At 44.9% G+C, this 22,334-nt stretch overlaps 2 long non-coding RNA genes across 2 annotated transcripts in view; one reads left to right on the plus strand and one right to left on the minus strand.

Moving 5' to 3' along the window:
• The window catches only part of LOC134809138 (uncharacterized), a 67,631-nt gene extending 54,414 nt beyond the window's left edge, over positions 1–13,217 (plus strand). The window contains exons 2-6 of the long non-coding RNA XR_010154032.1: positions 4,752–4,865; positions 6,042–6,156; positions 7,308–7,437; positions 8,203–8,275; positions 10,829–13,217. This is a non-coding gene — a long non-coding RNA (uncharacterized LOC134809138). The remainder of the gene's footprint in view (positions 1–4,751; positions 4,866–6,041; positions 6,157–7,307; positions 7,438–8,202; positions 8,276–10,828) is intronic.
• On the minus strand, positions 7,178–11,317 carry LOC107969912 (uncharacterized). The gene is made up of 3 exons (XR_001712079.4): positions 11,214–11,317; positions 10,573–10,700; positions 7,178–7,697 (listed from the first exon to the last, which is right to left on the minus strand). It is a non-coding gene; the product is annotated as an uncharacterized LOC107969912 (long non-coding RNA).
• Positions 13,218–22,334: the final 9,117 nt, after the last annotated feature.

The following is a 22,334-nucleotide window of genomic DNA, read 5'->3' on the forward strand; positions in this document are numbered from 1 at the left end:
GTTGGGTTTTGTTTCATGTATTTTGGAGCTCTGTTGTTAGGTTCATGTATGTTTATACAGGTTGATTTCCTTAATCAGAAAATCTGACATCTGAAGCATCTCAAAATCCAAATCTTTCTGAGTGCCAACATGACTCCACAAGGGACAAATTCTAGTCCTGACCTCACGTGCTTTGTGATGGTTCAACGTACCTGTATACAAACTTTGTTTCATGCATAAAATTATTTAAAACATTGTATAAAATTACCTTCAGACTATGTGTACAAAGTGCATATGAAACATAAATGAATTTCTTGTTTAGACTCGGGTCTCATCCCCAAAATATCTCATTATGTATGTGCAAATATTCCAAAATCTGAAATACTTCTGGTCCCAAGCATTTTGGATAAAGGATACAGCCTATAATTATTGTGTAGATTGATCCTTTTATTATTATAAAATTTCCTTTTTCATTTCTAGTAAAATATCTTTGTCTTACCATCTATTTTATCTGATCTTAGTATAGCTACTACAGCTTTCTTTTAGTTACTGTTTTCATGGCACATTTGTTTCCATCTTTTTACTTTCAACTCATTGGTGTTTTTGAATGTAAAGTGTGTCTCTATAAATAGCACACAGATGAAAAATGTTTTAAAATCCATTCTGTCAGTATCTGTCCTTTGATTGGAGTGTTTAATTCATTTATATTTACTGTAATTACTAATAAAGTAGAATTTACATTTGTCATTTACTATTTGTTTTCTATATATGTTGGATCTTTTGTATTCCTCTATGCATCCATATTGTCTTCTTTTGTATTAGCTAGGTATTTTCTTGTGTACCATTAAAAAACCCTTTTTTCCCCCTTTACTATGTGTTTTTTGAAGTAAATTTCTTAGTGATTACCCTGGGAATTGTAATTAACAACTTATAGCAATGAAGTTCAGATTAATCCCTTCTCAATTTCAATAGCATACAAAAACTTTTAAAAAATAACTCTATTACCTCCCTCCTACCTTGTGCTGTTTTTGTCATACTGATTACATCTTTATATACTGTATGCCTATCAATACAGTTTTTTTTATTAAGAGATAGAATTGGCCAGGCATGGTGGCTCATGCCTGTAATCCCAGCACTCTGGGAGGCCGACGCAGGTGGATCACCTGAGATCAGGGGTTCAAGACCCACCTGGCCAACCCGGCGAAACCTTGTCTCTACTAAAAATACAAAAAATTAGCCTGGCATGGTGGTGTGCACCTGTAATCCCAGCTACTCGGGAGGCTGAGGCAGGAGAGTCACTTGAACCTGGGAGATGGAGGTTGCAGTGAGCCAAAATCACACCATCTCACTCCAGCCCGGGTGACAGAGTGAGACTCCATCTCAAAAAAAAAAAAAAAAAAAAAAAGATAGAGTCTCATTCTGTCACTCAGGCTGGAGTGCAGTGGCAAGATCATAGCTCACTGCAGCTTTGAACTCCTAGACTCAAGTGATACTCCTGCCTCAGCCTCCTGAATAGCTAGGACTACAAATGTGTGCCACCGTGCGTGGTTAATTAAAAAATTTTTTGGTAGAGACAGGGTCTCACTATGTTGCCTGGGCTGGTCTCAAACTCCTGACATCAAGCAGTGCCCATGCCTCAGCCTCCCAAAGTGCTGGGATCACAGGTATGAGCCATCACACCTGCCCTCAATACAGTTTTGTAATTATTGCTTTATGAAATTGTCTTTTAAAACAAATAGAAGAAAAAGTTACAAACAAAAAATGCCTATACACTGCCTTTTAATTTACCTGTGTAGTTCACCTTTACTGATATTCTTTACTTCTTCATATTTATTCAAGTTGTTGTGTAGTGTTCTTTTATATTAGCCTGAAGGACTCCCTTTAGTATTTATTACGCGACAGGCCTGTTAGCAACAAATTCTGTCTGTTTTTTTTTAAATATAGGAAGTTCTTATTTTTCCTTCAGTTTTGAATGATAGTTTTGCTGGATATAGAATTTTTAGTTGACAGTCATTGTCTTTCAGTGTTCTGAATATGTCATTCCATTGACTTTGGCATCCATACTTTCTGACAAGAAGTCATCTAAATTAATCTTATTGAGGATCCTTTGTATGTGATGAATCACTTTTCTCTGGATGCTCTCAAGGTTCTCTCTTTGTCTTTGGGTTTTCACCATTTAATTATGGTGTGTCTAGGCATGACTATTTGAGTTTATCCTACTTGGAGTTCACTGAGCTTCTTGGATGTGTAGATGAATTTTTTTTGTAACATTTTGGAAGTTTTTGCCCATTATTTCTTCAAATGTTCTTATCCCCTTCTCTTCTCTACTTCTGAGACTCCCATGGTGTGTGTGTTGGTACACTTGATGGTGTCTTACACATCCCTAAGGCTCTGTTCATTTTTCTTAATTCTTTTGAAAAATTTTTCTCAGACTGGGAAACCTCAATGGATTAATCTTAAAGGCTGCCTTATTTTTTATCTTTCCTGCTCAAATCTGCCGTTAAAATTCTCTAGTGAAGTTGTGATTCCACTTCTTATACTTTTCAATTCCAGAATTTCCATTTTATCGATATTTTCTATTTGGTGAGACATTATTCTTATACTTTCCTTTAGTTCTTTAGACATGATTTCTTTTGTTTTTTGAATATATTTAAAAGAGCTAATTTAAAGGCTTTGTCTATTAAGTGCAATGTCTGTGCTTCCTCAGGCACAGTTTCTGTTGACCACTTCTTTCCTGTATATGGGCCATACTTTCTTTTTCTATGCATGTCTTGAAAGTTTGTTGTTGTTGTTGTTGTTGTTTGAAAACAGGACATTCTAAATAACATGTGACAACTCTGGAAATCAGATTCTTGCTTCTTCCTAGGGTTTGTTGTTTTTGCTGTTTGTTATTGTTGTCATTATTTGTTTATTTGGTGACTTTCCTGGACTAATTCTTAAAGTCTGTATTTTTTATTGTGTGTGACCACTGAAGCCTCTGCTCAGGTTAGCTTAGTGATCAGTTATTGATCAGGCAGAAATTTCCTTAAATGTCCAGAACCAATAAGTCTCCCAGTCTTTGTTAAGGGGCTCTGTATGCATGCTGGGGCACACTTTCAATATTCGGCCAAGCAATTTGTAACTCTGGTTTAGTCTTCACTGTCTGCTTGCAGAGAGCCTGAAGGTCAGCCAGAGGTGAGTGCTTAGGCCCTTCTCATGTCTTTCTTGATCATGTACACAGCCCTACACATATGTATGGCCTTCTTTTCAAAACCCACTATGGAATTTCTTTCTCTAGGTTTTCCTTTTAAGCTTTTTGGTTAGCTTGTTGTTTTCCCAAACTGTTATCTTCCCTTCAGGCATGTACAATGTTAAATAATTCTGCATATTGTTTTTGACAAAAGCCCCCAAAGGGGGAAAAAAGAATGTTCACAATGGATGAACTCTGAGTCAGGTCAAATAAAGACATGGCTTGTGAGTGGGATTTTGCAGGGGGCTTCCAGACAGGTCAAATAATGACAATTCTCTGAGAATGGAGGTTTAAAGGAGCTCCAGCCCCCTTCTAACTTCTCCAGGGGCTGGTAGGCTATTGGTTATTCCTGTGATTATAGGCTGTTAGGTTTCAAGGTTACTGTGGGCTGAAGAGCAGGAATGGGTTGAGGTCAAGTTAAAATGTCACAAAGCTCAAGGTTCTTATGAAGATTCATTGTTTTCCTTCAATACATGCTCCTCAGATTGCTGTAAGCTTTGATTTGTTTCTAGAGTTCTGAAATAGTTGGTTCTGACAAATTCTGCCAGTGTTCTCATTGCTTTTATGGAAGAAAGAATTTTTGGAAGTTCTCACTTTGCCATTTTTTGATAATGTCACTTCTTTGTAGACAAGCATTGTCTTCTTTGTGACATCTTTTTTTTTTTTTTTTTTTTTTTGGAGACAGAGTCTTGCTCTGTTTCCCAGGCTGGAGTGCAGTGAGGTAATCTTTGTTCACTGCAACCTCTGCCTTCTGGGTTCAAGTGACTCTCCTGCCTCAGTCTCCTGAGTAGCTGGGATCACAGGCACACACCACCATGCCTGGCTAATTTTTGCATTTTTAGTAGAGACAAGGTCTCACTATGTTGGCCAGGCTGATCTCAAACTCCTGACCTCAAACTCCTGATCTGCCCACCTCAGCCTCCCAAAGTGTTGGGATTACAGACATGAGCCACTAGTGCCCAGTCCATCCCGTGGTTTTTAATGCCACTGTTAATATTCTCCAGCCAAATACCACCACGCATATCCTATATTTGAACAAAGTTGAGTTTATTGACCTTGCAACAAGAGAGACCACACACCCGGGGGAACTGTGAGGCACCTCATGAGAGGTATCACGAAGGATCCATTACAGGATTTGTGTCAAGTGATTTTGAGGAGATTTCAAAGAAGCAAGGCTTTTCTCTGAAGTGGAAGCTTTCTGGAAGTGGAGGAAATTCTGTGATTGGATATTTTAATAAATCTTGTTTAGAAAGTGGGAAGAATGAAGTGCGATTAAAGCTGAAATTGGTAAAGAAGCAGCAGCCACCCTCATTAGCTAGCATATTGGGTATAGTAGGCTGAATAATGGCTGCCAAAGATATCAGGTCCTAATCCCTGAAACCTGTGAATGCTGCCTTAGATGGAAAAGTTGTCTTTGCAGATTAAATTAAGGGTCTTGGGATTGGGGAGATTATCAGGGTGGGTCCTAAATATGATCACAAGTGTCTTTATAAGAGAGAGACAGAAGAAAACTTCTCTCTCTCTCTCTCTCTCTCTCTCTCAGGAGAAGGCAATATGAAGATAGAGACAATGGAGATTTTAAAACGTTGATTGGTGGAGACTGGAAAGTTGTGGTCAGAAGCCAAGGAATGCTGACAGCCACCATAAACTGGAAGAGGTGAGGAATGGATTCTTTCCAAGAGCCTCTGGGGAGGGAGTGCAGACCTGCAGACACATTAATTTTGACCCAGTGATACTGATTTCAAACTCTGACTTTCAGAGCTGTGAGAAAACATATTTCTGTTGTTTCAAGCCATGAAGATTGAGGTAATTTGGTATAGCAGCCCTAGGTAACTAATACAGAGGGTGTTTGTTCATTTTTGTGGTTTGGACAATGTCCTTATATTTGCATTAGTTAATGGGTTATAGATTTAATCATGTTCCTCAAATTCATATGTTGAAGTCCTATTCCCCCAGTACTTCAGAATGTGACCTTATTTGGAAATGGAGTTGTTGCTAATGTAATTAGTTGAGATGGGGTCAGTAGAGTGGGCCCCTAACCCAATGACTGGTATCCTTATAAAAATGGTGAAGTTTGGACATAGAAACATACACATAGGGAGCACACCATGGGAAGAGTAGAGTTATGCTTCTATAAGCCAAGAAAGTACAAGAATCTTGAGAGGAGCTTGGGATACATTCTTTCCTACTACTCTCAGATGAAGCATGGACCTGAAGACACCTTGATCTCAGACTTCTAGTCTCCTGAGCTGTGAGATAATAATTTATATTTATTTATTTATTTATTTTTGAGACAGAGTTTTGCTCTTGTTGCCCAGGCTGGAGTGCAATGGCGTGATCTTGGCTCACTGCAACCTCCACCCCCTGGGTCCAAGCGATTCTCCTGCCTCAGCCTCCCAAGTAGCTGGGATAACAGGTGTGCGCCACCACACCTGGCTAATTTTTGCATTTTTAGTAGAGACGGGGTTTCACCATGTTGGCCAGGCTGGTCTCAAACTCCTGACCTCAGGTGATCCACCCACCTCGGCCTCCCAAAGTGCTGGGATTACAGGTGTAACACGCTTCAGATATGAGTACAGAGTGGTCTAGCTTTTGTCTTGCTCCAGTGCAGTTACATAATGGCTCTGTCTGATGTTGGTGTTCTGCAAGATTGTTTATGTCCAACAAGAAAACACCAGGGCCCAACCATGGGTGCCAGGTAAGCTTCCCAATGCCAGGGGCTGCTTTTCTCTTTTTCACTACAAAGTCTTTATTCATCAGATAAATGTTCATTTTAGGTTGTCTTTAAGGGTTTTAACTAATTTATTTATTGATGTATTTATTTTTATAACAGGGTCTTGCTCTATTGCACAGGAGTGCAGTGGTACAATCATGGCTGTCTGCGGCCTCAATCTCCCTGGCTTAAGCAATCCTCCTGCCTCAGCCTCCCAAAGTAGCTGGGACTACAGGTGAGTGTCAACATGCTCCACTAATAATTTTTTTATTTTTTTATTTTTTTTTGAGACGGAGTCTCGCTCTGTTGCCCAGGCTAGAGTGCAGTGGCGCGATCTCGGCTCACTGCAAGCCCTGCCTCCTGGGTTCACACCATTCTCCTGCCTCAGACTCCCGAGTAGCTGGGACTACAGGTGCCTGCCACCATGCTCGGCTAATTTTTTTGTATTTTTAGTAGAGATGGGGTTTCACCCTGTTAGCCAGGATGGTCTCGATCTCCTGACCTCGTGATCTGCCCGCCTCGGCCTCGCAAAGTGCTGGGGATTACAGGCGTGAGCCACCATGTCTGGCCAGTTTGTATTTATTTATTTATTTATTTTTAGTAGAGATGACGTCTGGCTATGTTGTCCAGGTTGGTCTTGAACTCCTGGTCTCAAGCGATCTTCCTGCCTCAGCCTCCCAAAGTGCTGGGATGACAGGTGTGAGCCACCATGCCTGGTCCAATTCTTTTTTTAAACATTTAAATATTCAATCCAGCTGCCATTTATTTTGGAGTGGGGGATGGAGTGAGAAGTATGTGGCCTCAGGTAGAGGGCATGAGGTTCAAAGTGATTATAGGGGTGTTGGCGCTGAACTTGCTGAGGTCCTCATGGACCTGGGTAGTTGACCTGGCAGGCTGCTATGGTCTCAATGTTTATGTTCCCCGCAAATTTGTATGTTAAAATCCTCAGCCCCAAGGTATTAAAAAGTAGGGCCTTTGGAAGGTGATTTGTTCATGGAGGCAGAGTCCTCATCAATGGAATTAGTGCTCTTACAAAAAAGGCCTGAGAGAAACCTCTCGCCCCTTCCACCGCATGAAGACACAGCAAGAAGGTGTCATCTATGAAGTAGAAGGTGGGCCCTCACCAGACACCAAACCTGCTGGTGCCTTCATCTTGGACTTCCAGCCTTCAGAACGATGAGAAATAAATTTCAATTATAAGCCACCCAATTTATGCTATTTTGCTCTAGGAGCCCAAAAGGATCAAGACACAGGTATGAGTTTGGCTTATGCCAATTGTTTTTAATTCCCCTCAAGCTGACTTGTACATAGAAATGACCTCAGAACAACCACTCAGAGCATCTGGGGAGTCATTCCTTTCCTCTTCCTTGTTGTTTTTGATGGAAGGAAAAGTGTCAGGCCCACTGAAGTTACCACGTGTCATGGCTGTGAGTGCCTTTGCTACTTGGAGTAGGCTCATCAGCAGACAACCCTCCCAGAGCTCTACGTGCAGCCGGCATCTGCGCGGTCTGTTAGGGTAAGTGCAGTTCAGGATCAATTATGGATGAGGCTCCACAGCAGATGAGTAAGTGGGCTGTTGTCTACTTTGAAAAATTAATGGGATCTGATTAATACGGGAGAACACCCCCTCTCTTCCTCAACCCAGAGAGGCTCAGATATCTGCGGAAGCTCGGGGGTTGGCGGTGGGGGAGGAGGTAGCTCCTGTGTCTGTGGGTGTCAGGTTTGATTCATAGCATCATGCTTTGGAATTTTCTGCTTCTTTGACAGATGAGGCTGCTGAATTCCATCAAGGTGAATCAATTTGCCCAGACAGGTAGAAGGAAAGAGAATAGTCAATTAGTATTATTTTAAAAACTTAAAAGCTTTTCTCATATGGAAAATTAAAAACATTTACAGAAGTAGAGAGAGATCGATATCATGTAGCCATTCTCAAACTTTTTGGTCTTAGGAATGTTTTATACTTTCAAAAAATTATTGAGGACCTCAAGGGGCTTTTGTTTATTTGGGGTGCGTCTATTGATATTAACCATATTAGACGTTAAAACTCAGACACTTAAACGTATTTATTAACTCATTTAAAAAAAACAATAATCCCATTACATATTAACACCAGTAACTTTTTTGTTTTTGACACTTTATGTCTATTATAAGCTTTCAGATGACAATTATACGTTCTCCATTAGATTTGCTTTTATTTCATTTTTACTGTAGTAAAATATATATAACAGAAAGTTTACCATTTTAACCTTCCTTTTTTTTTTATTTTTTTTTTGAGACACAGTCTTGCTCTGTTGCCCAAGATGGAGTGGGCAACAATCCATCCACCTTGGCCTCCCAAAGTGCTGGGATTACAGGTATGCACCACTGTGCCTCGCCCCATTTTAACCATTTTTAAATGTACAGTTCAATGGCGTTGAGTACACTCCCATTGTGCAACCATCACTGTTATCCATTTCCGGAAACTTTTCATCATCTCACACTGAAACTCTGTACCCATTAGCAACTCTCCATCCGCCTTCCCCCAGCCCCTTATGAATACTGTTCTACTTTCTGTCTCTATGATTTTCACTACTCTGGGTATTTCATATAAGTGGAACGATGTCATGTTTGTTCTTTTGTGAATGACTTATTTCACGTATCATAATGTCCTCAAGATTCATCCACATACTGTAGCCCATGTCTGAATTGCCTTCCTTTTTGAAACTGAATATTCCTTGTATGTGTACACCACCGAGTGATCCTCCATTGACAAGAGGCTGTGGCTGTTTCCACCTTTCGGCTGTTGTGAATGCAAACATTGGTGTACAAAGATACGTTTGAGGGCCCGCTTTCAGTTCTTTTGTGTGTTTACCCAGAAGCGGAATTGCTGAATCACACGGTAATTCTGATGTTTCTGTTTTTGAGGAATCGTCCCACTGTTTTCCATCGTGACTGGAGCATTTTACATTCTCACCAACAGTGTGCATGTGTACTAATTTCTTCACATCCACTCCAACACACGTTTTCTGTTTTTCTTAATAGCAATCCCAATAAATGTTAAATACATTCTTAATTTAAAAACCCCAATATTTCCCAAACAAAAAAATTAGTGAGAAAAAGACATTGTTTTACATTTTGTAAATCTTGAATGCCTGGCTTAATGGGCAGCTGGATTCTCATATCTGCTTTTTCATTTAATCTTTGTGACATCACATGCTGTGTGGCCTCTAGAAAACTCCACAGTACCCTCATGGGAGAAGGAAAGGGAGAAAGGCAAATGACATGCTAGTATTATTAGGAAAATAGGTTTTTAAAAAAATTTTTTTTGGGATGGAGTCTCACTCTGTCACCCAGGCTGGAGTGCAGTGGTGCAATCTCAGCTCACTGTAACCTCCGCCTCCCGGGTTCAAGTGATTCTCATGCCTCAGCCTCCTAAGTAGCTGGGACTACAGGCATCATGCCTGGCTAATTTTTGTATTTTCTGTAGAGATGGGGTTTCACCATGTTGGCCAGATTTGTCTCAAACTCTTGACCTCAAGTGATCCACCTGCCTCGGCCTCCCAAAGTGCTGGGATTACAGGTGTGAGCCACCACACCCGGCCAGGAAGATAGTTTTGATTTTGTGGACTTCAGCTTTAATTATCAACTCAGGGTCAATCTCATTTCATCTCTTCTCCCTCTTGCCTCCCCTCTTCATTAGTTTGGAGCAAACCTATAACCATCAGTTACTATCAGCATTGCATTAGGCGCGGTCCTGCATCCTTTTCCTAACTGTCATAAGAAATCCACTTTATTAGCAGCTATGAGTATCTGGTTGTTCACACGAGGAAACCAGGCTTTGGGAACATTAGGAGATTTTCTCAGGTTCACACTGGAGAAGCTGAGGGCACACAGGCTGGAGCCCAGGTCAGATCTTTATTATACCGTTTTCTTTTTGTTCTTGTTGTTTTTCTTTGAGACAGAGTCTTGTTCTCATGCCCAGGCTGGAGTACAGTGGCACAATCTTGGCTCACTGCAAACTCCACCTCCTTGGTTCAAGTGATTCTCCTGCTACAGCCTCTTGAATAGCTGGGATTATAGGTGCCTGCCACCATGCCTAGCTAATTTTTGTATTTTTAGTAGAGATGGGGTTTCACTATGTTGGCCAGGCTGGTGTCGAACTCCTGACCTCAAGTGATCCACCAGCCTTGGCCTCCCAAAGTGCTGAGCTTACAGGCATGAGCCACCATGCCCAGTCAATATTATACTGTTTTCTACACTTGACTTAAGACCATGAGCACTATTGGGTTGGCCTTCTGTCTGTGTCTTTTTCCCACTGAGACTTTAGGAAAAGCTCTTGTTTTCCTCCCTGCCTCCATCTCTCACTTGTGGGTGCTCTTTTGGTAGGTTTTTGAGTAGCCCTCTAGCCAGGCCTCGCGCAGGCTGCTGGACAGATAGCTGAACTGGATGCTGCTGTTTGAAGCAATTCTGGATCATTTGCTTGGACTGGATCTGGATCATGAGTGGAGACACCTCTATTCACTGTCGAATTAATGGAGTCCACACAATGCAGGATCCGAGGTCATCCAGTCCTGACTGCCTCCCAAGACTGAAACCCTCTGTAAAACGCTCTGCCCAAAGGTCATCTGACCTCTGCTTGTATACCTCCAGTGACGGGGAACTCACTACCTACCTCAGCAGACAGCCAGACCATAGATGGTGCTCTTATTGTTAGAAAGCTCCACTCACATTGCATAACATTGCAGGAACAACCTGGATTCACGCTGTGGTGGGAAAAACTCACGCTGGGAGTTGAGATTCCTGGGTATGAGATTGGGGTCACTGTGGTTAAGTCCCATCCCCTTGAAGGGTTTCAGTTTCTTTGCTGTGAAGAGCGCTTATCTCTGGTTCCTTTCACCACTAACATTCTGATGTATTTTCTAATTTAGCCACCTATTCTAGAGGAGCAGTATTGAAGGGCTTGGAGAAACCGAGTGCTCTCTAAGTGTGGCCCTCACCATCCCTCCTGGTGCGCTATCTCCAGCCGCGCATCCGAAAACATCCCAGTCTGCCCCTGGCCTCTGCATGGAGCCTGACCCCAACACAGACCTCTCAAGAGGTTCTGGATTCACTGGTGCTGCTACAGCCCTGAGCAAAAACACAGCTGTTTCGTTTACCACCCCACCCCAACATAAGCTGTCCTCAGACTTTACAAAGACTTAGGGATTGCACAGTCCACAAGACTTTCAATGCCTTTGCCCTGTATCTCAACTAACTTTCAAATAGAGGGACCTTCTTATAGGAAGAAGAAGGAAAAATCAAGTGGAAAAACACCTTGATCAGGTAATTGAAGGAGAACTGGGGCTCAAGCTGCCACTTGGTTTGGAAAGGGTGTGGAGGTGGCTAATCTGGCCCTGGCCTGAGAGCAATTCCAGGCTGGCAGGCTGGACCGCCTGTCTCCATAGCAACTGTTGTTATTGGTAACTGAATAACCATTTCCTAGAACAGCGGCTGGAGCTGCTGATGGTTTTCCCTTCTACTTGGAAGTGAGAGGAGCCAGGCTCTTTGCTGATTGATCCTAAGTGCTGAGCTCTTTGCTGATTGGGATCTTCACTTGATATTGGGCAAGCTGAAGCCACCCTTCTGTTTTATCTCTGACCTCGGCCAGCAGAGAGGGTGGGACAAACTGACTTAATGTCTATTTTCCGGCTTCCTCTGAGAGGTTGAGAAAGGTGCTCAAGGGCATTTAGCTAGCAAGATCTAGAACTTGAACTTTGCCCTGTCTGATTCTGAAACCCATGCTCGTGACCACATGGCTGTTCTGACTCTGTCCCATTCCTCTGAGATCTCATGAAAACCTGATTAGCCCTTTCTCATGACACCATGAGCTGTCTAATTATTTGTGAGGACAGGTAGCATCTTACAGTGATCCATGGTCTGCACAAAGGCTGTTCTAGAAGCTGTCTTACTTGATTATCCTGCAGTGGTGTCAGTGGGACCTTAAAATGCTGTAGCCCTAGAGTTATTAGGGTCATGCTCATTGAGGCCATTGCCTCAAACTTCCTGCTCTCCCCCTGCACTCTCCCTCCATCCTGGGGAGTGATAGGTGGTGGAGCAGACCTGGCTACAGGAGTGAATTCCAGATCACTTTCATGGAGGCACTTAGGCTATTGTGTTTGTTACCAAGCCAAAGGAGCTTGCTGCCCAATGCACTAGAAGCCAATACTATGACACTGGGTTTTTGAGAAACAAAAAGCTTTTTAAGTCGACTAACAAGGAGACAGGAGTCCAGCTCAAATCTGTCTCCCTGTGCTGGCTTTCAGACAGTCATTTCATTAAAAAAGGTTGAGGGGGTAGATTCTGGGATTAGCGGATGATTGGTGGAAGGAAAGGGGAGGTCTGGAAAGTCCTTGGGCATGCGCAGTTCTCTCTCTATGCTACCACATGTGCAAATTTGCGGGGAGTGTTCATGTGGAACAGGCAGTGTTTCCTGTTTCCAGACCAGGCAAGGTGGCTCACAAATGGCTCTACGATCCAGAGAAAGTCAGCAGGGAGGTTTGTGATTTGTTATTATGAAAAATTAACAAATTACATCCTCAATGTGTTTAACTCCTATTCCCTTTGAAAAGGATCTTTGGGTACCTAATTGACATATTTTAAGAGACATATTGGCTAGTTAGACATCAATTGACATCCTCATTAAATATCAATTAACACATATCCTAACGTAATATTTAGTTAGCTTGCTGTAGCTATTCTTTTAAAAGTCAATTAAATGCTTGGAATATTCTTACAAGCCGACTCCATTGATAGCAATTATGTATGAATTCCTGTCATAAGTCATTTTTAGTGGATCGCAGGGCAAACTGATTCTGAATATACACATCAGGTCTTTCAAGAAGAATTTAAAAATCAATCATCAGATATCTAATGAACCCTCTTCTCTGCTGATTGTGAATAAAAGGCATGTTCGGCTCTTGGACTGTAGTTTAGTGCATTTTCACATGATTGTTGGAACTCTAGGTCAAACAGAACAGACACCTGCCTCCAGGGAGAGTCGTGCTTCATTTGAAAAGAAAACTGTGGTAAAATAAACATAACATAAAATGTATCATCTTAACCTTTTAAAAATGTATAGTTCAGTAGAGTTAAGTACATTTGCATTGTACAACCAGTCTCCAGAACCGTTTTAATCTTGCAGTTCTGAAACTCTTGTACCCATTAAATAATGATTCCCTTTTCTCTCTCCCCTGAGCCCTGGCAACCACCATTCTAATTTCCATCTCTAGGAGTTTGACTACTTGAGGTGCCTCATATAGAATTATACAATATCTTGTGTGTGTGTGACTGGCTTATTTAACTTAGCATAATGTCCTCAAGGTTCATCCATTTTGTAGCATGCATTAGAATTTCCCTCCTTTTAAAGGCTGAGTAATACTGCATTGTATGTCTAGACCACATTTTGTTTATCCATTCATCTGTTAATGGACACTTGCATTGCTTCTACCTTTTGGCTATTTGGAATAATGCTGCTATGAACACGGGGATACAGATATCTCTTGGAGACCCTGCTTTCCATTCTTTGGGTACATACCCAGAAGTAGGATTGCTGGATCATAGAGTGTATTAGTCTGTTCCCATGCTGCTAGTAAAGACATACCTGAGACTGGATAATTTATAAAGGAAAGAGGTTTAATGGACTCACAGTTCCACATGGCTGGGTAGGCCTCATAATCATGGCAGAAGGCAAGGAGGAGCAAGTCACATCTTACACAGAGGGTGTCAGACAAACAGAGAGAACTTGTGCAGGGGAACTCCTCTTTATATAACCATCAGATCTCTTGAGACTTATTCACTATCATGAGAACAGCACAGGAAAGACCCACCCCCATGATTCAGTTACCTCCCTCTGGGTCCCTCCCGTAACACGTGGGAATTGTGGGAGCTATAATTCAAGATGAGATTTGGATGGGGACATAGCCAAACCATATCATAGAGTAATTCTATTTTGAGTTTTTTTTGTGGACATTTTTAAGTTAATTTATTCAATGCACTCATTAAGCACCTGTGCTAGTGGACATTCTTAAAAAAGGTGAGCTCAGTCTGGTGAGCTGGCCGGCCCAGGAGTAAGCCTAACCTGTTAGGGCTACTGCTGCAGTAGTGATAATGTGAGCCCAGATGGTGTGATCAGTGCATTTCTAACAGTGTGGCATGGATCAGGCATAGCAGGGAGGAGAGTCAACACAGCTGGCCTGAGGCTGCATCCTCAGAAAGGTCTACTTGCAAGGTTGGCCCTTGGCTGGTGTCTGGGTACTTGGGTTTTGGGAGGATTCTGCCATTCCCGTAGCTGATAATAGTGGCTCACTGTGCCTAAACTGTTTGTAGGCATGTGCTGAGCCCCTGCTTTCCTTCTGGGAGTCTGGAATTTCGGTACATGTTAGGCAGAGGGTGCTTATATGACCTGTCCCAGTAGAAGCCGTGAGTATTGACTCTCTAATGAGCTTTCCTGGTAGGCAACACCTCACACATGTCAACACCTGTCCCTGGGAGAATGAAGTGCATACTGTGTGACTCCACTGGGAGAGGACTCTGTGAAGATCACACCTGGTTTTCTCTGGACTTTGTCCCATGTGCCTTTTCCCTTGGCTGATTGTTTCATATCTTTTTGCTGTCATGAATCACAGCCATTACTATGACTCTGCATTGAGTCCTGTGAGTCCTCCAGAAAATCATGGAAGTGTTCCTGGGGACCCCTGACATAGGTGATACCCTGCAGGAGGCCTTATAGAAGCAGAGGGGACATCCGAGGTAGCTCTTGAAGGACAGGGAAGAGTTTTCCAGGTGGACAAGGGAGGGGTAGCCGTCTAGCCAAAGGCACATCATGAGCTCAGGCATAGAGGCTGGAGGAGAGTGGCCTGACCAGGCAGCTGCAGCTGAAACAGAGGACAGCCAAAGCCAAAAGGGTACGGGATGGCCGCTCATGACAGGCCAGGAGCTGAAGAGCTGGGACTCTGTCCATCAGACAATGAGGAGCCCCAGTGGAGTTTGGAGCAGGAGTGAGGGATGAGGGTTCTGCTGAAAGCCCCAGTGGGGGATTCCAGGTATAGTGAGAAGAGAAGGAAAGCAGACAGAATGAGAAAGCAGTTGATAGAGTAGCCAAGGGGGGTGGAGAAGAGGGAGGAAAAGGGAAGGAGGCTGGAGAAGGAGGAAAGACAGTCATTAGGTGCCCATGGGAGAACAAGTCATCCCTGCCTATGGTCCACGATAGGGCAACCACCACTGCCCAAGTCCTCAGAGGATTTCCTCCACATCCTGCAGGAGAGAGGCTGCCCTGGCTCTGTTGGCCAAGGCAGCTGGGGTGAGCCATGTGTCTCTCTCTGCCTCAGTTTGTCTCTCTGTTAAATGGGAGTGCAACAACACCTACTTGATGGTTGTTGTGAGGAATTCCTGGAATAACAGATGTGATTCAACTTTTATCCCCTAATGTGATGTCCTCAGGTGGAGGTGAAGATGGAGGTAATTTCTAAGTCTGGGGCCTGAAAGCTGGGTTCAGAGACAGGCCACATGCCACATCAGGTCAGACAGTGAGGTAGCTTTGCAGAAGGAAGCCAAGTGTATTAGTCCATTTTCACGCTGCTGATAAAGACATACCTGAGACTGGGAAGAAAAAGAGGTTTAATGGACTTACAGTTCCACATGGTTGGGGAGGCCTCACAATCATGGTGGAAGGCAAGGAGGAGAAAGTCACATCTTACATGGATGGTGGCAGGCAAAGAGAGAGCTTGTGTAGGGAAACTCCTGTTTTTAAAACCATCAGATCTCATGAGACTCATTCACTATCACGAGAACAGTGCAGGAAAAGCCCACCCCCATAATTCAATCACCTCCCACCAGGTTCCTCCTATGACACCTGGGAATTGTGGGAGTTACAATTCCAGATGAGATTTGGGTGGGGACACAGCCAAACCATATCACCAAGCTTCTGGAGACATGCATTCCTGATGTGGGAAAGTGATGCCATGTATTCTGGCTGAATTAATGAATTCAGTCCCTCCTAGAACACTATCTTGGCTACAGAGAGGCATCTTCACCCTGGAGGTGGGGACCACATGGTGGCATGGGACGGGGAGGAATAGCACACTGCACAGGGTGCTGGGGGCCTGCTCTGGTGCCTGCTCCCTCTGTGTCCTGGGTGTTGTGTGATGTGGCTAATGTGACTGCTCTGTGTCTGGATTCTGCATTGTGCCTGTGCCTGGCCTTGGAACCACTTTCACCCTGAAAAGTAACTCCAGGACTGTTGCTTCTGCCCATTGCCACTCCCCTGCCTACAAGATAAAGGCCATGCTTCTTAGCTTGGCATTCAAGGCCCCCATAATGACCTCCAACCCTTTTTCCTGATGTCTGCCCTGGCTCTGCCCCCTGGCGTCTCCTCATTATATTCTCTGACTGCACTTTTTACCCCATTCCTGACATTACACCCACCTAGTCTAGTCTACCACCAAGGCAATGACCCCCACGCCTCAGTAGCTCCAGCTTCTCCAAACTGTGATCTTGGGCAAGTTCCCTCTGGTGCCTCAGTTTCCTCATATGTAGGAAGGACATGACACGAGAGGCTGCCCTGTTGGCAGCTGAGACTACTTCATTGTTTGTCTTGGGGATTAGGCAAGATGGGGTTGAACCAGTGACTACCTGAGGCTTCCGTCTACTCTGCCCCAAGACCACCTGCTCCCAAGCCCCTCTCTGGCACCATCTGTCCTGGTTTCTGCCCCCAAGCTTCTGGCCTTTATTCTCAGAGATGGCCCTGGGTGTTGCACAAGCAAGGTTTGGCCTCAAACAGACCTGGTTTAAAACTCACAGGTTGGGTGCCCCTAGACAAGTCACTCCTCTCCTCTGATCCTTAGGTGGGCAACAGGGGGAGCTCATGGAGACTGATGAGTTAACATTTGCAAAATGCCCAATGTCCAGGTGCTCCGTGAATGTCAGTTTCCTCCCTCCTTCCATGCCCAGTGCGGGTCTGGCTTCAGTTCTGACGTAAGTCAGCCCAGCAGCATGACTGGGAGAGTGGATTCCGCAGTCTGCCGGGAGTCAGCTTTGCCATTCACTGGCTGTGTGAACTTGGGCGGGCCACTTAAACTCTCCAAACTCTGAGTTTCTCATGTGTAAGATGGGGGCAATCAAGTGTCCACCCCTAAGTGTTGTTGTGAGGAGCTGGCAAGAGATCACAGCCCCGTGCCTGACACATAAGAAACTCTTAGGTAAAGCTTTGCTGCTACTAGTGATCTCTTCTTTCCCAACTCTAGTGGATTGTACTTTCCAAAGGAGGCTGCAACAATAGCTCTCATCCCATGTGCTCTTCTTACAAGGTGACCTTGATACATCCCCATCAGGAGGTGAAGTCTATGTCCCCGACCCTTGAAGTTGAACAGATCTTTGCAACTGCTTTGACCAACAGAGTATGGCACAAGTGACACGATGTGTCTTCCAAAGGGAGGTCATGATAGGCAATATAGCCTTGCCTGGCTCTCCCTCTCTAGGCACACTTGCTCTAGGAGCCCAGCCACCCTGCTGTGAGGAAGCCCAGGTGACCAGGAGAGGCCATGTGTAGGCGTTTTGGATGACAACCAGCCTCAGTTATCAGAAATGCATGAGTGAACCTTTAAATGATTCCAGCCCCCAGCTCCTGTCTGAGCACAACTGCAGGAGAGAGCGGAGAACCACCCAGCTGAACCCAATCAGTCCCCAAACCGTGAGAGATAGTGATAATGATACTAGTAAAAAAATTCTGTGGGCTGAGCACAGCGGCTCATCCCTGTAGTCCCAGCTATTTGGGAGGCTGAGGTGGGAGGATTGTTTGAGCCCAGGAGTTTGAGACCAGCCTGGGCAACGTAGTGGAACCCCATCTCTCCAAAAAATTAAAAAAATTAGCTGGGTGTGGGGGCACATGCCTGTAGTCTCAGCTACTTGGAAGGCTGAGGTGGGAGGATTGCTTGAGCTTGGGAAGTTGAGGCTGCAGTAAACTATGATCGCATCACTGCACTCCAGCCTAGGTGACCGAGCAAGACCCCGTCTCAAAAAAAAAAAAATCATTTGGTGAATATTTTTAAGGGAAAACAGCAAAGTTTTTTCCTATTAATCGGTAACTTCAGCATGGCATCAATAGAAAAACAAATTGGGAGGAGGGGTTGCCGGTGGCTATTGATAACTGTCATGGAGGGCTTAGGATGACAGCAGAGTTGTCCCTGGGGCTCGTCGTGAACCTCAGCTTCGAAGCTAAGCACAGACAACACAGAGGCGGCAGCAGCCGGTGGGGATGTGTGTGGGCCTGCAAGTCAGACCTGGGTGGATCCTGCTTCCAGCACCCACCAACTGTGTGGCTTTGGGCAAGTCCCTTCCCTGTTCTGGACCTCACTGGAGACATGTTTAATACACAGGGGCTGGGCTTGAATGTTCGTAAAGATGCTTTGGCCACACGCAGGGCTGTGATTCTCAGAGAGAAAACCCCCCTTCCGCGCCCTCTCCCGCTGCCAGGTGGAGATGGTTAGGAGGTCAGGAGCCTCTGCAGGACACAGGGCAATCCCCATAGAGACACCAGCTTGCTCAGTCCATCCGCCATCTTCATGGACTTCTCTACCGGCCCTCTTTACCTTGCATTTCCCAGCATCACCTCACCGACACCTCTCATTGCCACATTTCTGTCCTGTCACCTCCCCTCACATTTTGCTGTCACCCACACCCTTGTAGCCATCCTGACAGATTCCCACTGTCTCCCCAATGCATTCATAGACTCTCCTACAACTGCCATCAAATCCCACCCTCTTGCTTCACAATCCCTCACAATCCAAATGTCAATTCCTTTTACAATTTCAGGTCACATGCCAACATCCATCCTCTTCACCCCTGCAACCCCCAGATGCTCTACAACCTCAAGGCACCACCTCCACTCTCCACTACCACCCCTGAAGCTGCCCAGCCTTTGCCTATACTTTTGTGGTCACCTGGACCATGGTAAACGCTTCCCCTGTCTTCTCATTGTCCCCCTTACCCCACCCAAAACCAGCCTGAAAATTTCTGAGTTCCCATTTGCTGCCTGGATCTCTGCTCCGTTTCCTCGTTTGATAATGAAGAGTTGTTAGTATAATCTCTGCTTTGCACATGGAGGACTTGAGGTTCAGGGAGGCTAACTAATCTGCTTGGAGTTTCACGGGGCTGATGCCTGAATAGCCGACACCTGGCTAATGTCATGCCTGCCCTTGCTACCTCCTGCTTCTCTTACCCGCATTGTCTGACTTTCATCCTATTCTCTCTCCCTCCTCCTGCACACCCCCTCCCCATACCTCCTCCCTTCCAAGTGCCCTGTGTCGAACTGAGGCAGAATGATCTGGGTACAAAGGATGGAAAGATCCAGCAAGCATGGAATACTTTGGCTCTTGGAGCCTCAGATTTCTTAACTATAAAATGGGAGCAAGAGATGGTTCCTTCACGTGACTGCTATGAGCATAAGCAAGAGCATACCTGTGGCGTCATGTAACAGAGTTGGGTGCACAGTTAGCATTTAATGAATGCACAAAAATATTCCAGGCACAGGATGCCATCAGGTCATGAAAAACATCTTTTCCAGATCCCCCCACGAGGCCCACCTTTGTCCCCCTGCCTGTGCTCTGGGCTGGTGGGATGGTGGCACAGTCAGCTCCAGCAAGCCCTGTGGGCCAGAGGCTTTTATTCTGCACCTTTACTCAGCCCCTTAGGGAAGAAGACCCCAGATGAGGCCCCAGGGCACAGTTATCAAGAGGCTGAGCAGAGCTTGGAGCCGGAAACTAGAGTGGAAATCCAGCTCTGCCACTCAATGGCCATCGAACTTCATCTCTTTGTGCCTCAGTTTCATCATTTGTAAAATGGGGATATAGGCTGTGCCCGTCTCATTGGGCTGGTTGTGAGAATGCAATGAGTAAATCCAAGCACCTTGGCACACGGTGAGTGCTCAGTAGATGTTAGCTACTGTTCTCCCCACTGAACCCGCTGAGCCCCAGGAGCCAGAGATCCCTGCTTGGCACCAACAAGGGACCTGAGGTTGTGAGCTGTGCACAGAAGGCCAGGCCTAGGTCCAGGACGGTCTTTCTCCAGCCCCCTTATGTGCCAGGCTTTGTCATCGGCTCTCTCCACACCCAGCTTTTAGGAATATAATTATGAGACCCACTTCCAGGTGAAGAAACTGAAGCTCAGCGATGCTGAGAAACTCCCCAGCTGGTAAGAGGCAGTCGGGATCAGAGCCCGGATTGGCTGTTACTTCAATTGCTCATCTCCAGCCATTCACCTGGCACTGAGGACCTGCTATGTGCCAGGCACTATTCCAGGTCCTAGGGGTACTCTGCAGAGAAACATGGATATGATGCCTGCCATTCCTGGATTTCTACAAGGGCACGCTGCCTCAGGAGCAGGGGAAAAGTCAGGCCTCAAATCTTCTGGGCAAGCATTGTTCATAGGGTCAGCTGAGCTATGCATGGACAGGTATAAGTGGAGCTTGAAGAGTTAAAAAATAAGAGCCAAATATTTCTCTGGGTACTGATGACTGCTTGATCAATGAAGAAGGAAGAAAAGATTGGGGTGACTGGGGCTGCATTAATAGAGGTTTAATAATCAGAATAAAGGAGGTGAGAGTCCCACTTGTTGCAATCCGGATCAGATCTCATCAGTTCTACACTCCCACAATAAGGAGAACATGGGGTCATTGAACAGATGATATCCAAAGCAGCTAGGATGGCCTGTGGGCCTTGGCTGAAGAGCTGGGGAGGTGCATCAGGCAAAGAGGCAGCTTACTTGGGGCATCAGTGTTGTTTTCAGCTGCCCAAGGGTGTCTTGTGGACTCACTTTAAGGAACTTGGGGGGCCTTAAGGTCATAACCTGGACCAGATAGTGAACATTACAGAGTTCTTATGAGAATGAACTTTGACGTATCAAAATCCTCAGTAATGGGAGGCAGTTACTAGAAGCAGTGAGTTCCTTGTCACGTAAAGAGTGTGAGCAGAAGCTAGAAGATCATTTAACTAGGGCACTTGGGAGGTGTGTCGGACTAGGAAGCATCTCAGGTTTCCATGCAGCTCATGCCTAGAATCTCTGCTTTTACTGTTCCTTCTGTCTGGAAGGCGTTCCAGGTACTGCCTTCTCATCCTTTAGGTCTCAGCTTTAATATCACCTCCTCAATGAAGTCTCCTTTGATCACGCAAGGTAGGTTTCTTCCTCTCCCACCCCACTATTCTCTATTTCAGAGACCTATTGAATTCCTTCACAGGATTTTCCACAATTTGTAATTATTTAGTTTGTTTTACTTGTTTGATGTCGAATGCCCTCAAAAGACTGCAGATGCAGGAAGGCAGAGACCAAATTATCTCTGTTTGTTTTGTTGGCTTGTTTACCAGCTGTGCCTCCAATACCTGGGATATAGCAGGTCCTCAGTAAGCCTTTCTTGGATGGATGGATGGATGGAGAGATGAACTGATGGACAGACAGATGAATGATGGATGGATGAGTGGATGGATAAGTAGATGGGTGAATGAATGAATAAATGAATTTATGTGTGGGTGGATGGATGACTTCCAGCTCACATATTTTCAGGTGTAAATTCTCTGTGTGTTCAGGACATCCTTATATGTAGATTATCAGCAGAGAGCTGAGCTATGTGTGTGTTTCATTTCCAGTTCCTGTGGACAGGAATTATGACGTCTCTGGGGAATCACTGTAGTGAACTGATTAGCAGCTAATTACAAGAGGACATTTTTATGTTTTGACCCCAGAATTAACCACATGAACTTTGATGAAGAGGAAAATCAAGGACTGGGTGAATTCATGTAAATTTAGTTTAATATGTCCTTTCAGCACATAAGCAGCTAATAAAAATGGACATCTTTCATGTGCAAATCTCCTCGGAAGGGTCCTCCGTGGATGTTCCAGGGTCACAGCCAATTCTCTTTGAAGTGTGGCCCAAAGATCTCTGGAGGCAGGTTCGTGAGCTTTGCTAAAATGTAGATTCTGGGGCCCACCCCAGACCCACTGAATGGGAACTTCGGAAGTGGGGCCCAGGATGGGACATTTCTGAAGCACTCTTGTCCGAGCTTAGGCCCCTGGGAAACCATCTCAGACAGACCCTAACAGATAATGAAACAGGCCAGCCACGCACAGTGGCTCATGCCTGCAATCCCAGCACTTTGGAAGGCCTAGGCGGGCAGATCACTTGAGGTCAGGAGTTCGAGACCAGCTTGGCCAACATGGTGAAGCCCCATCTCTACTAAAAGTACAAAAAAATTAGCTGGATGTGGTGGCACATACTCATAATCCCAGCTACTTGGGAGGCTGAGGCACAAGCATCACTTGAACCAGGGAGGTGGAGGTTGTAGTGAGCTGAGATCGTGCCACTGCACTCCAGCCTGGGTGATGGAGTGAGACTCTGTCTCACAAAAAGAA

This window comes from Pan troglodytes, chromosome 21 (assembly GCF_028858775.2).
Source record: "Pan troglodytes isolate AG18354 chromosome 21, NHGRI_mPanTro3-v2.0_pri, whole genome shotgun sequence".
Classification (NCBI taxonomy): Eukaryota; Metazoa; Chordata; class Mammalia; order Primates; family Hominidae; genus Pan; species Pan troglodytes.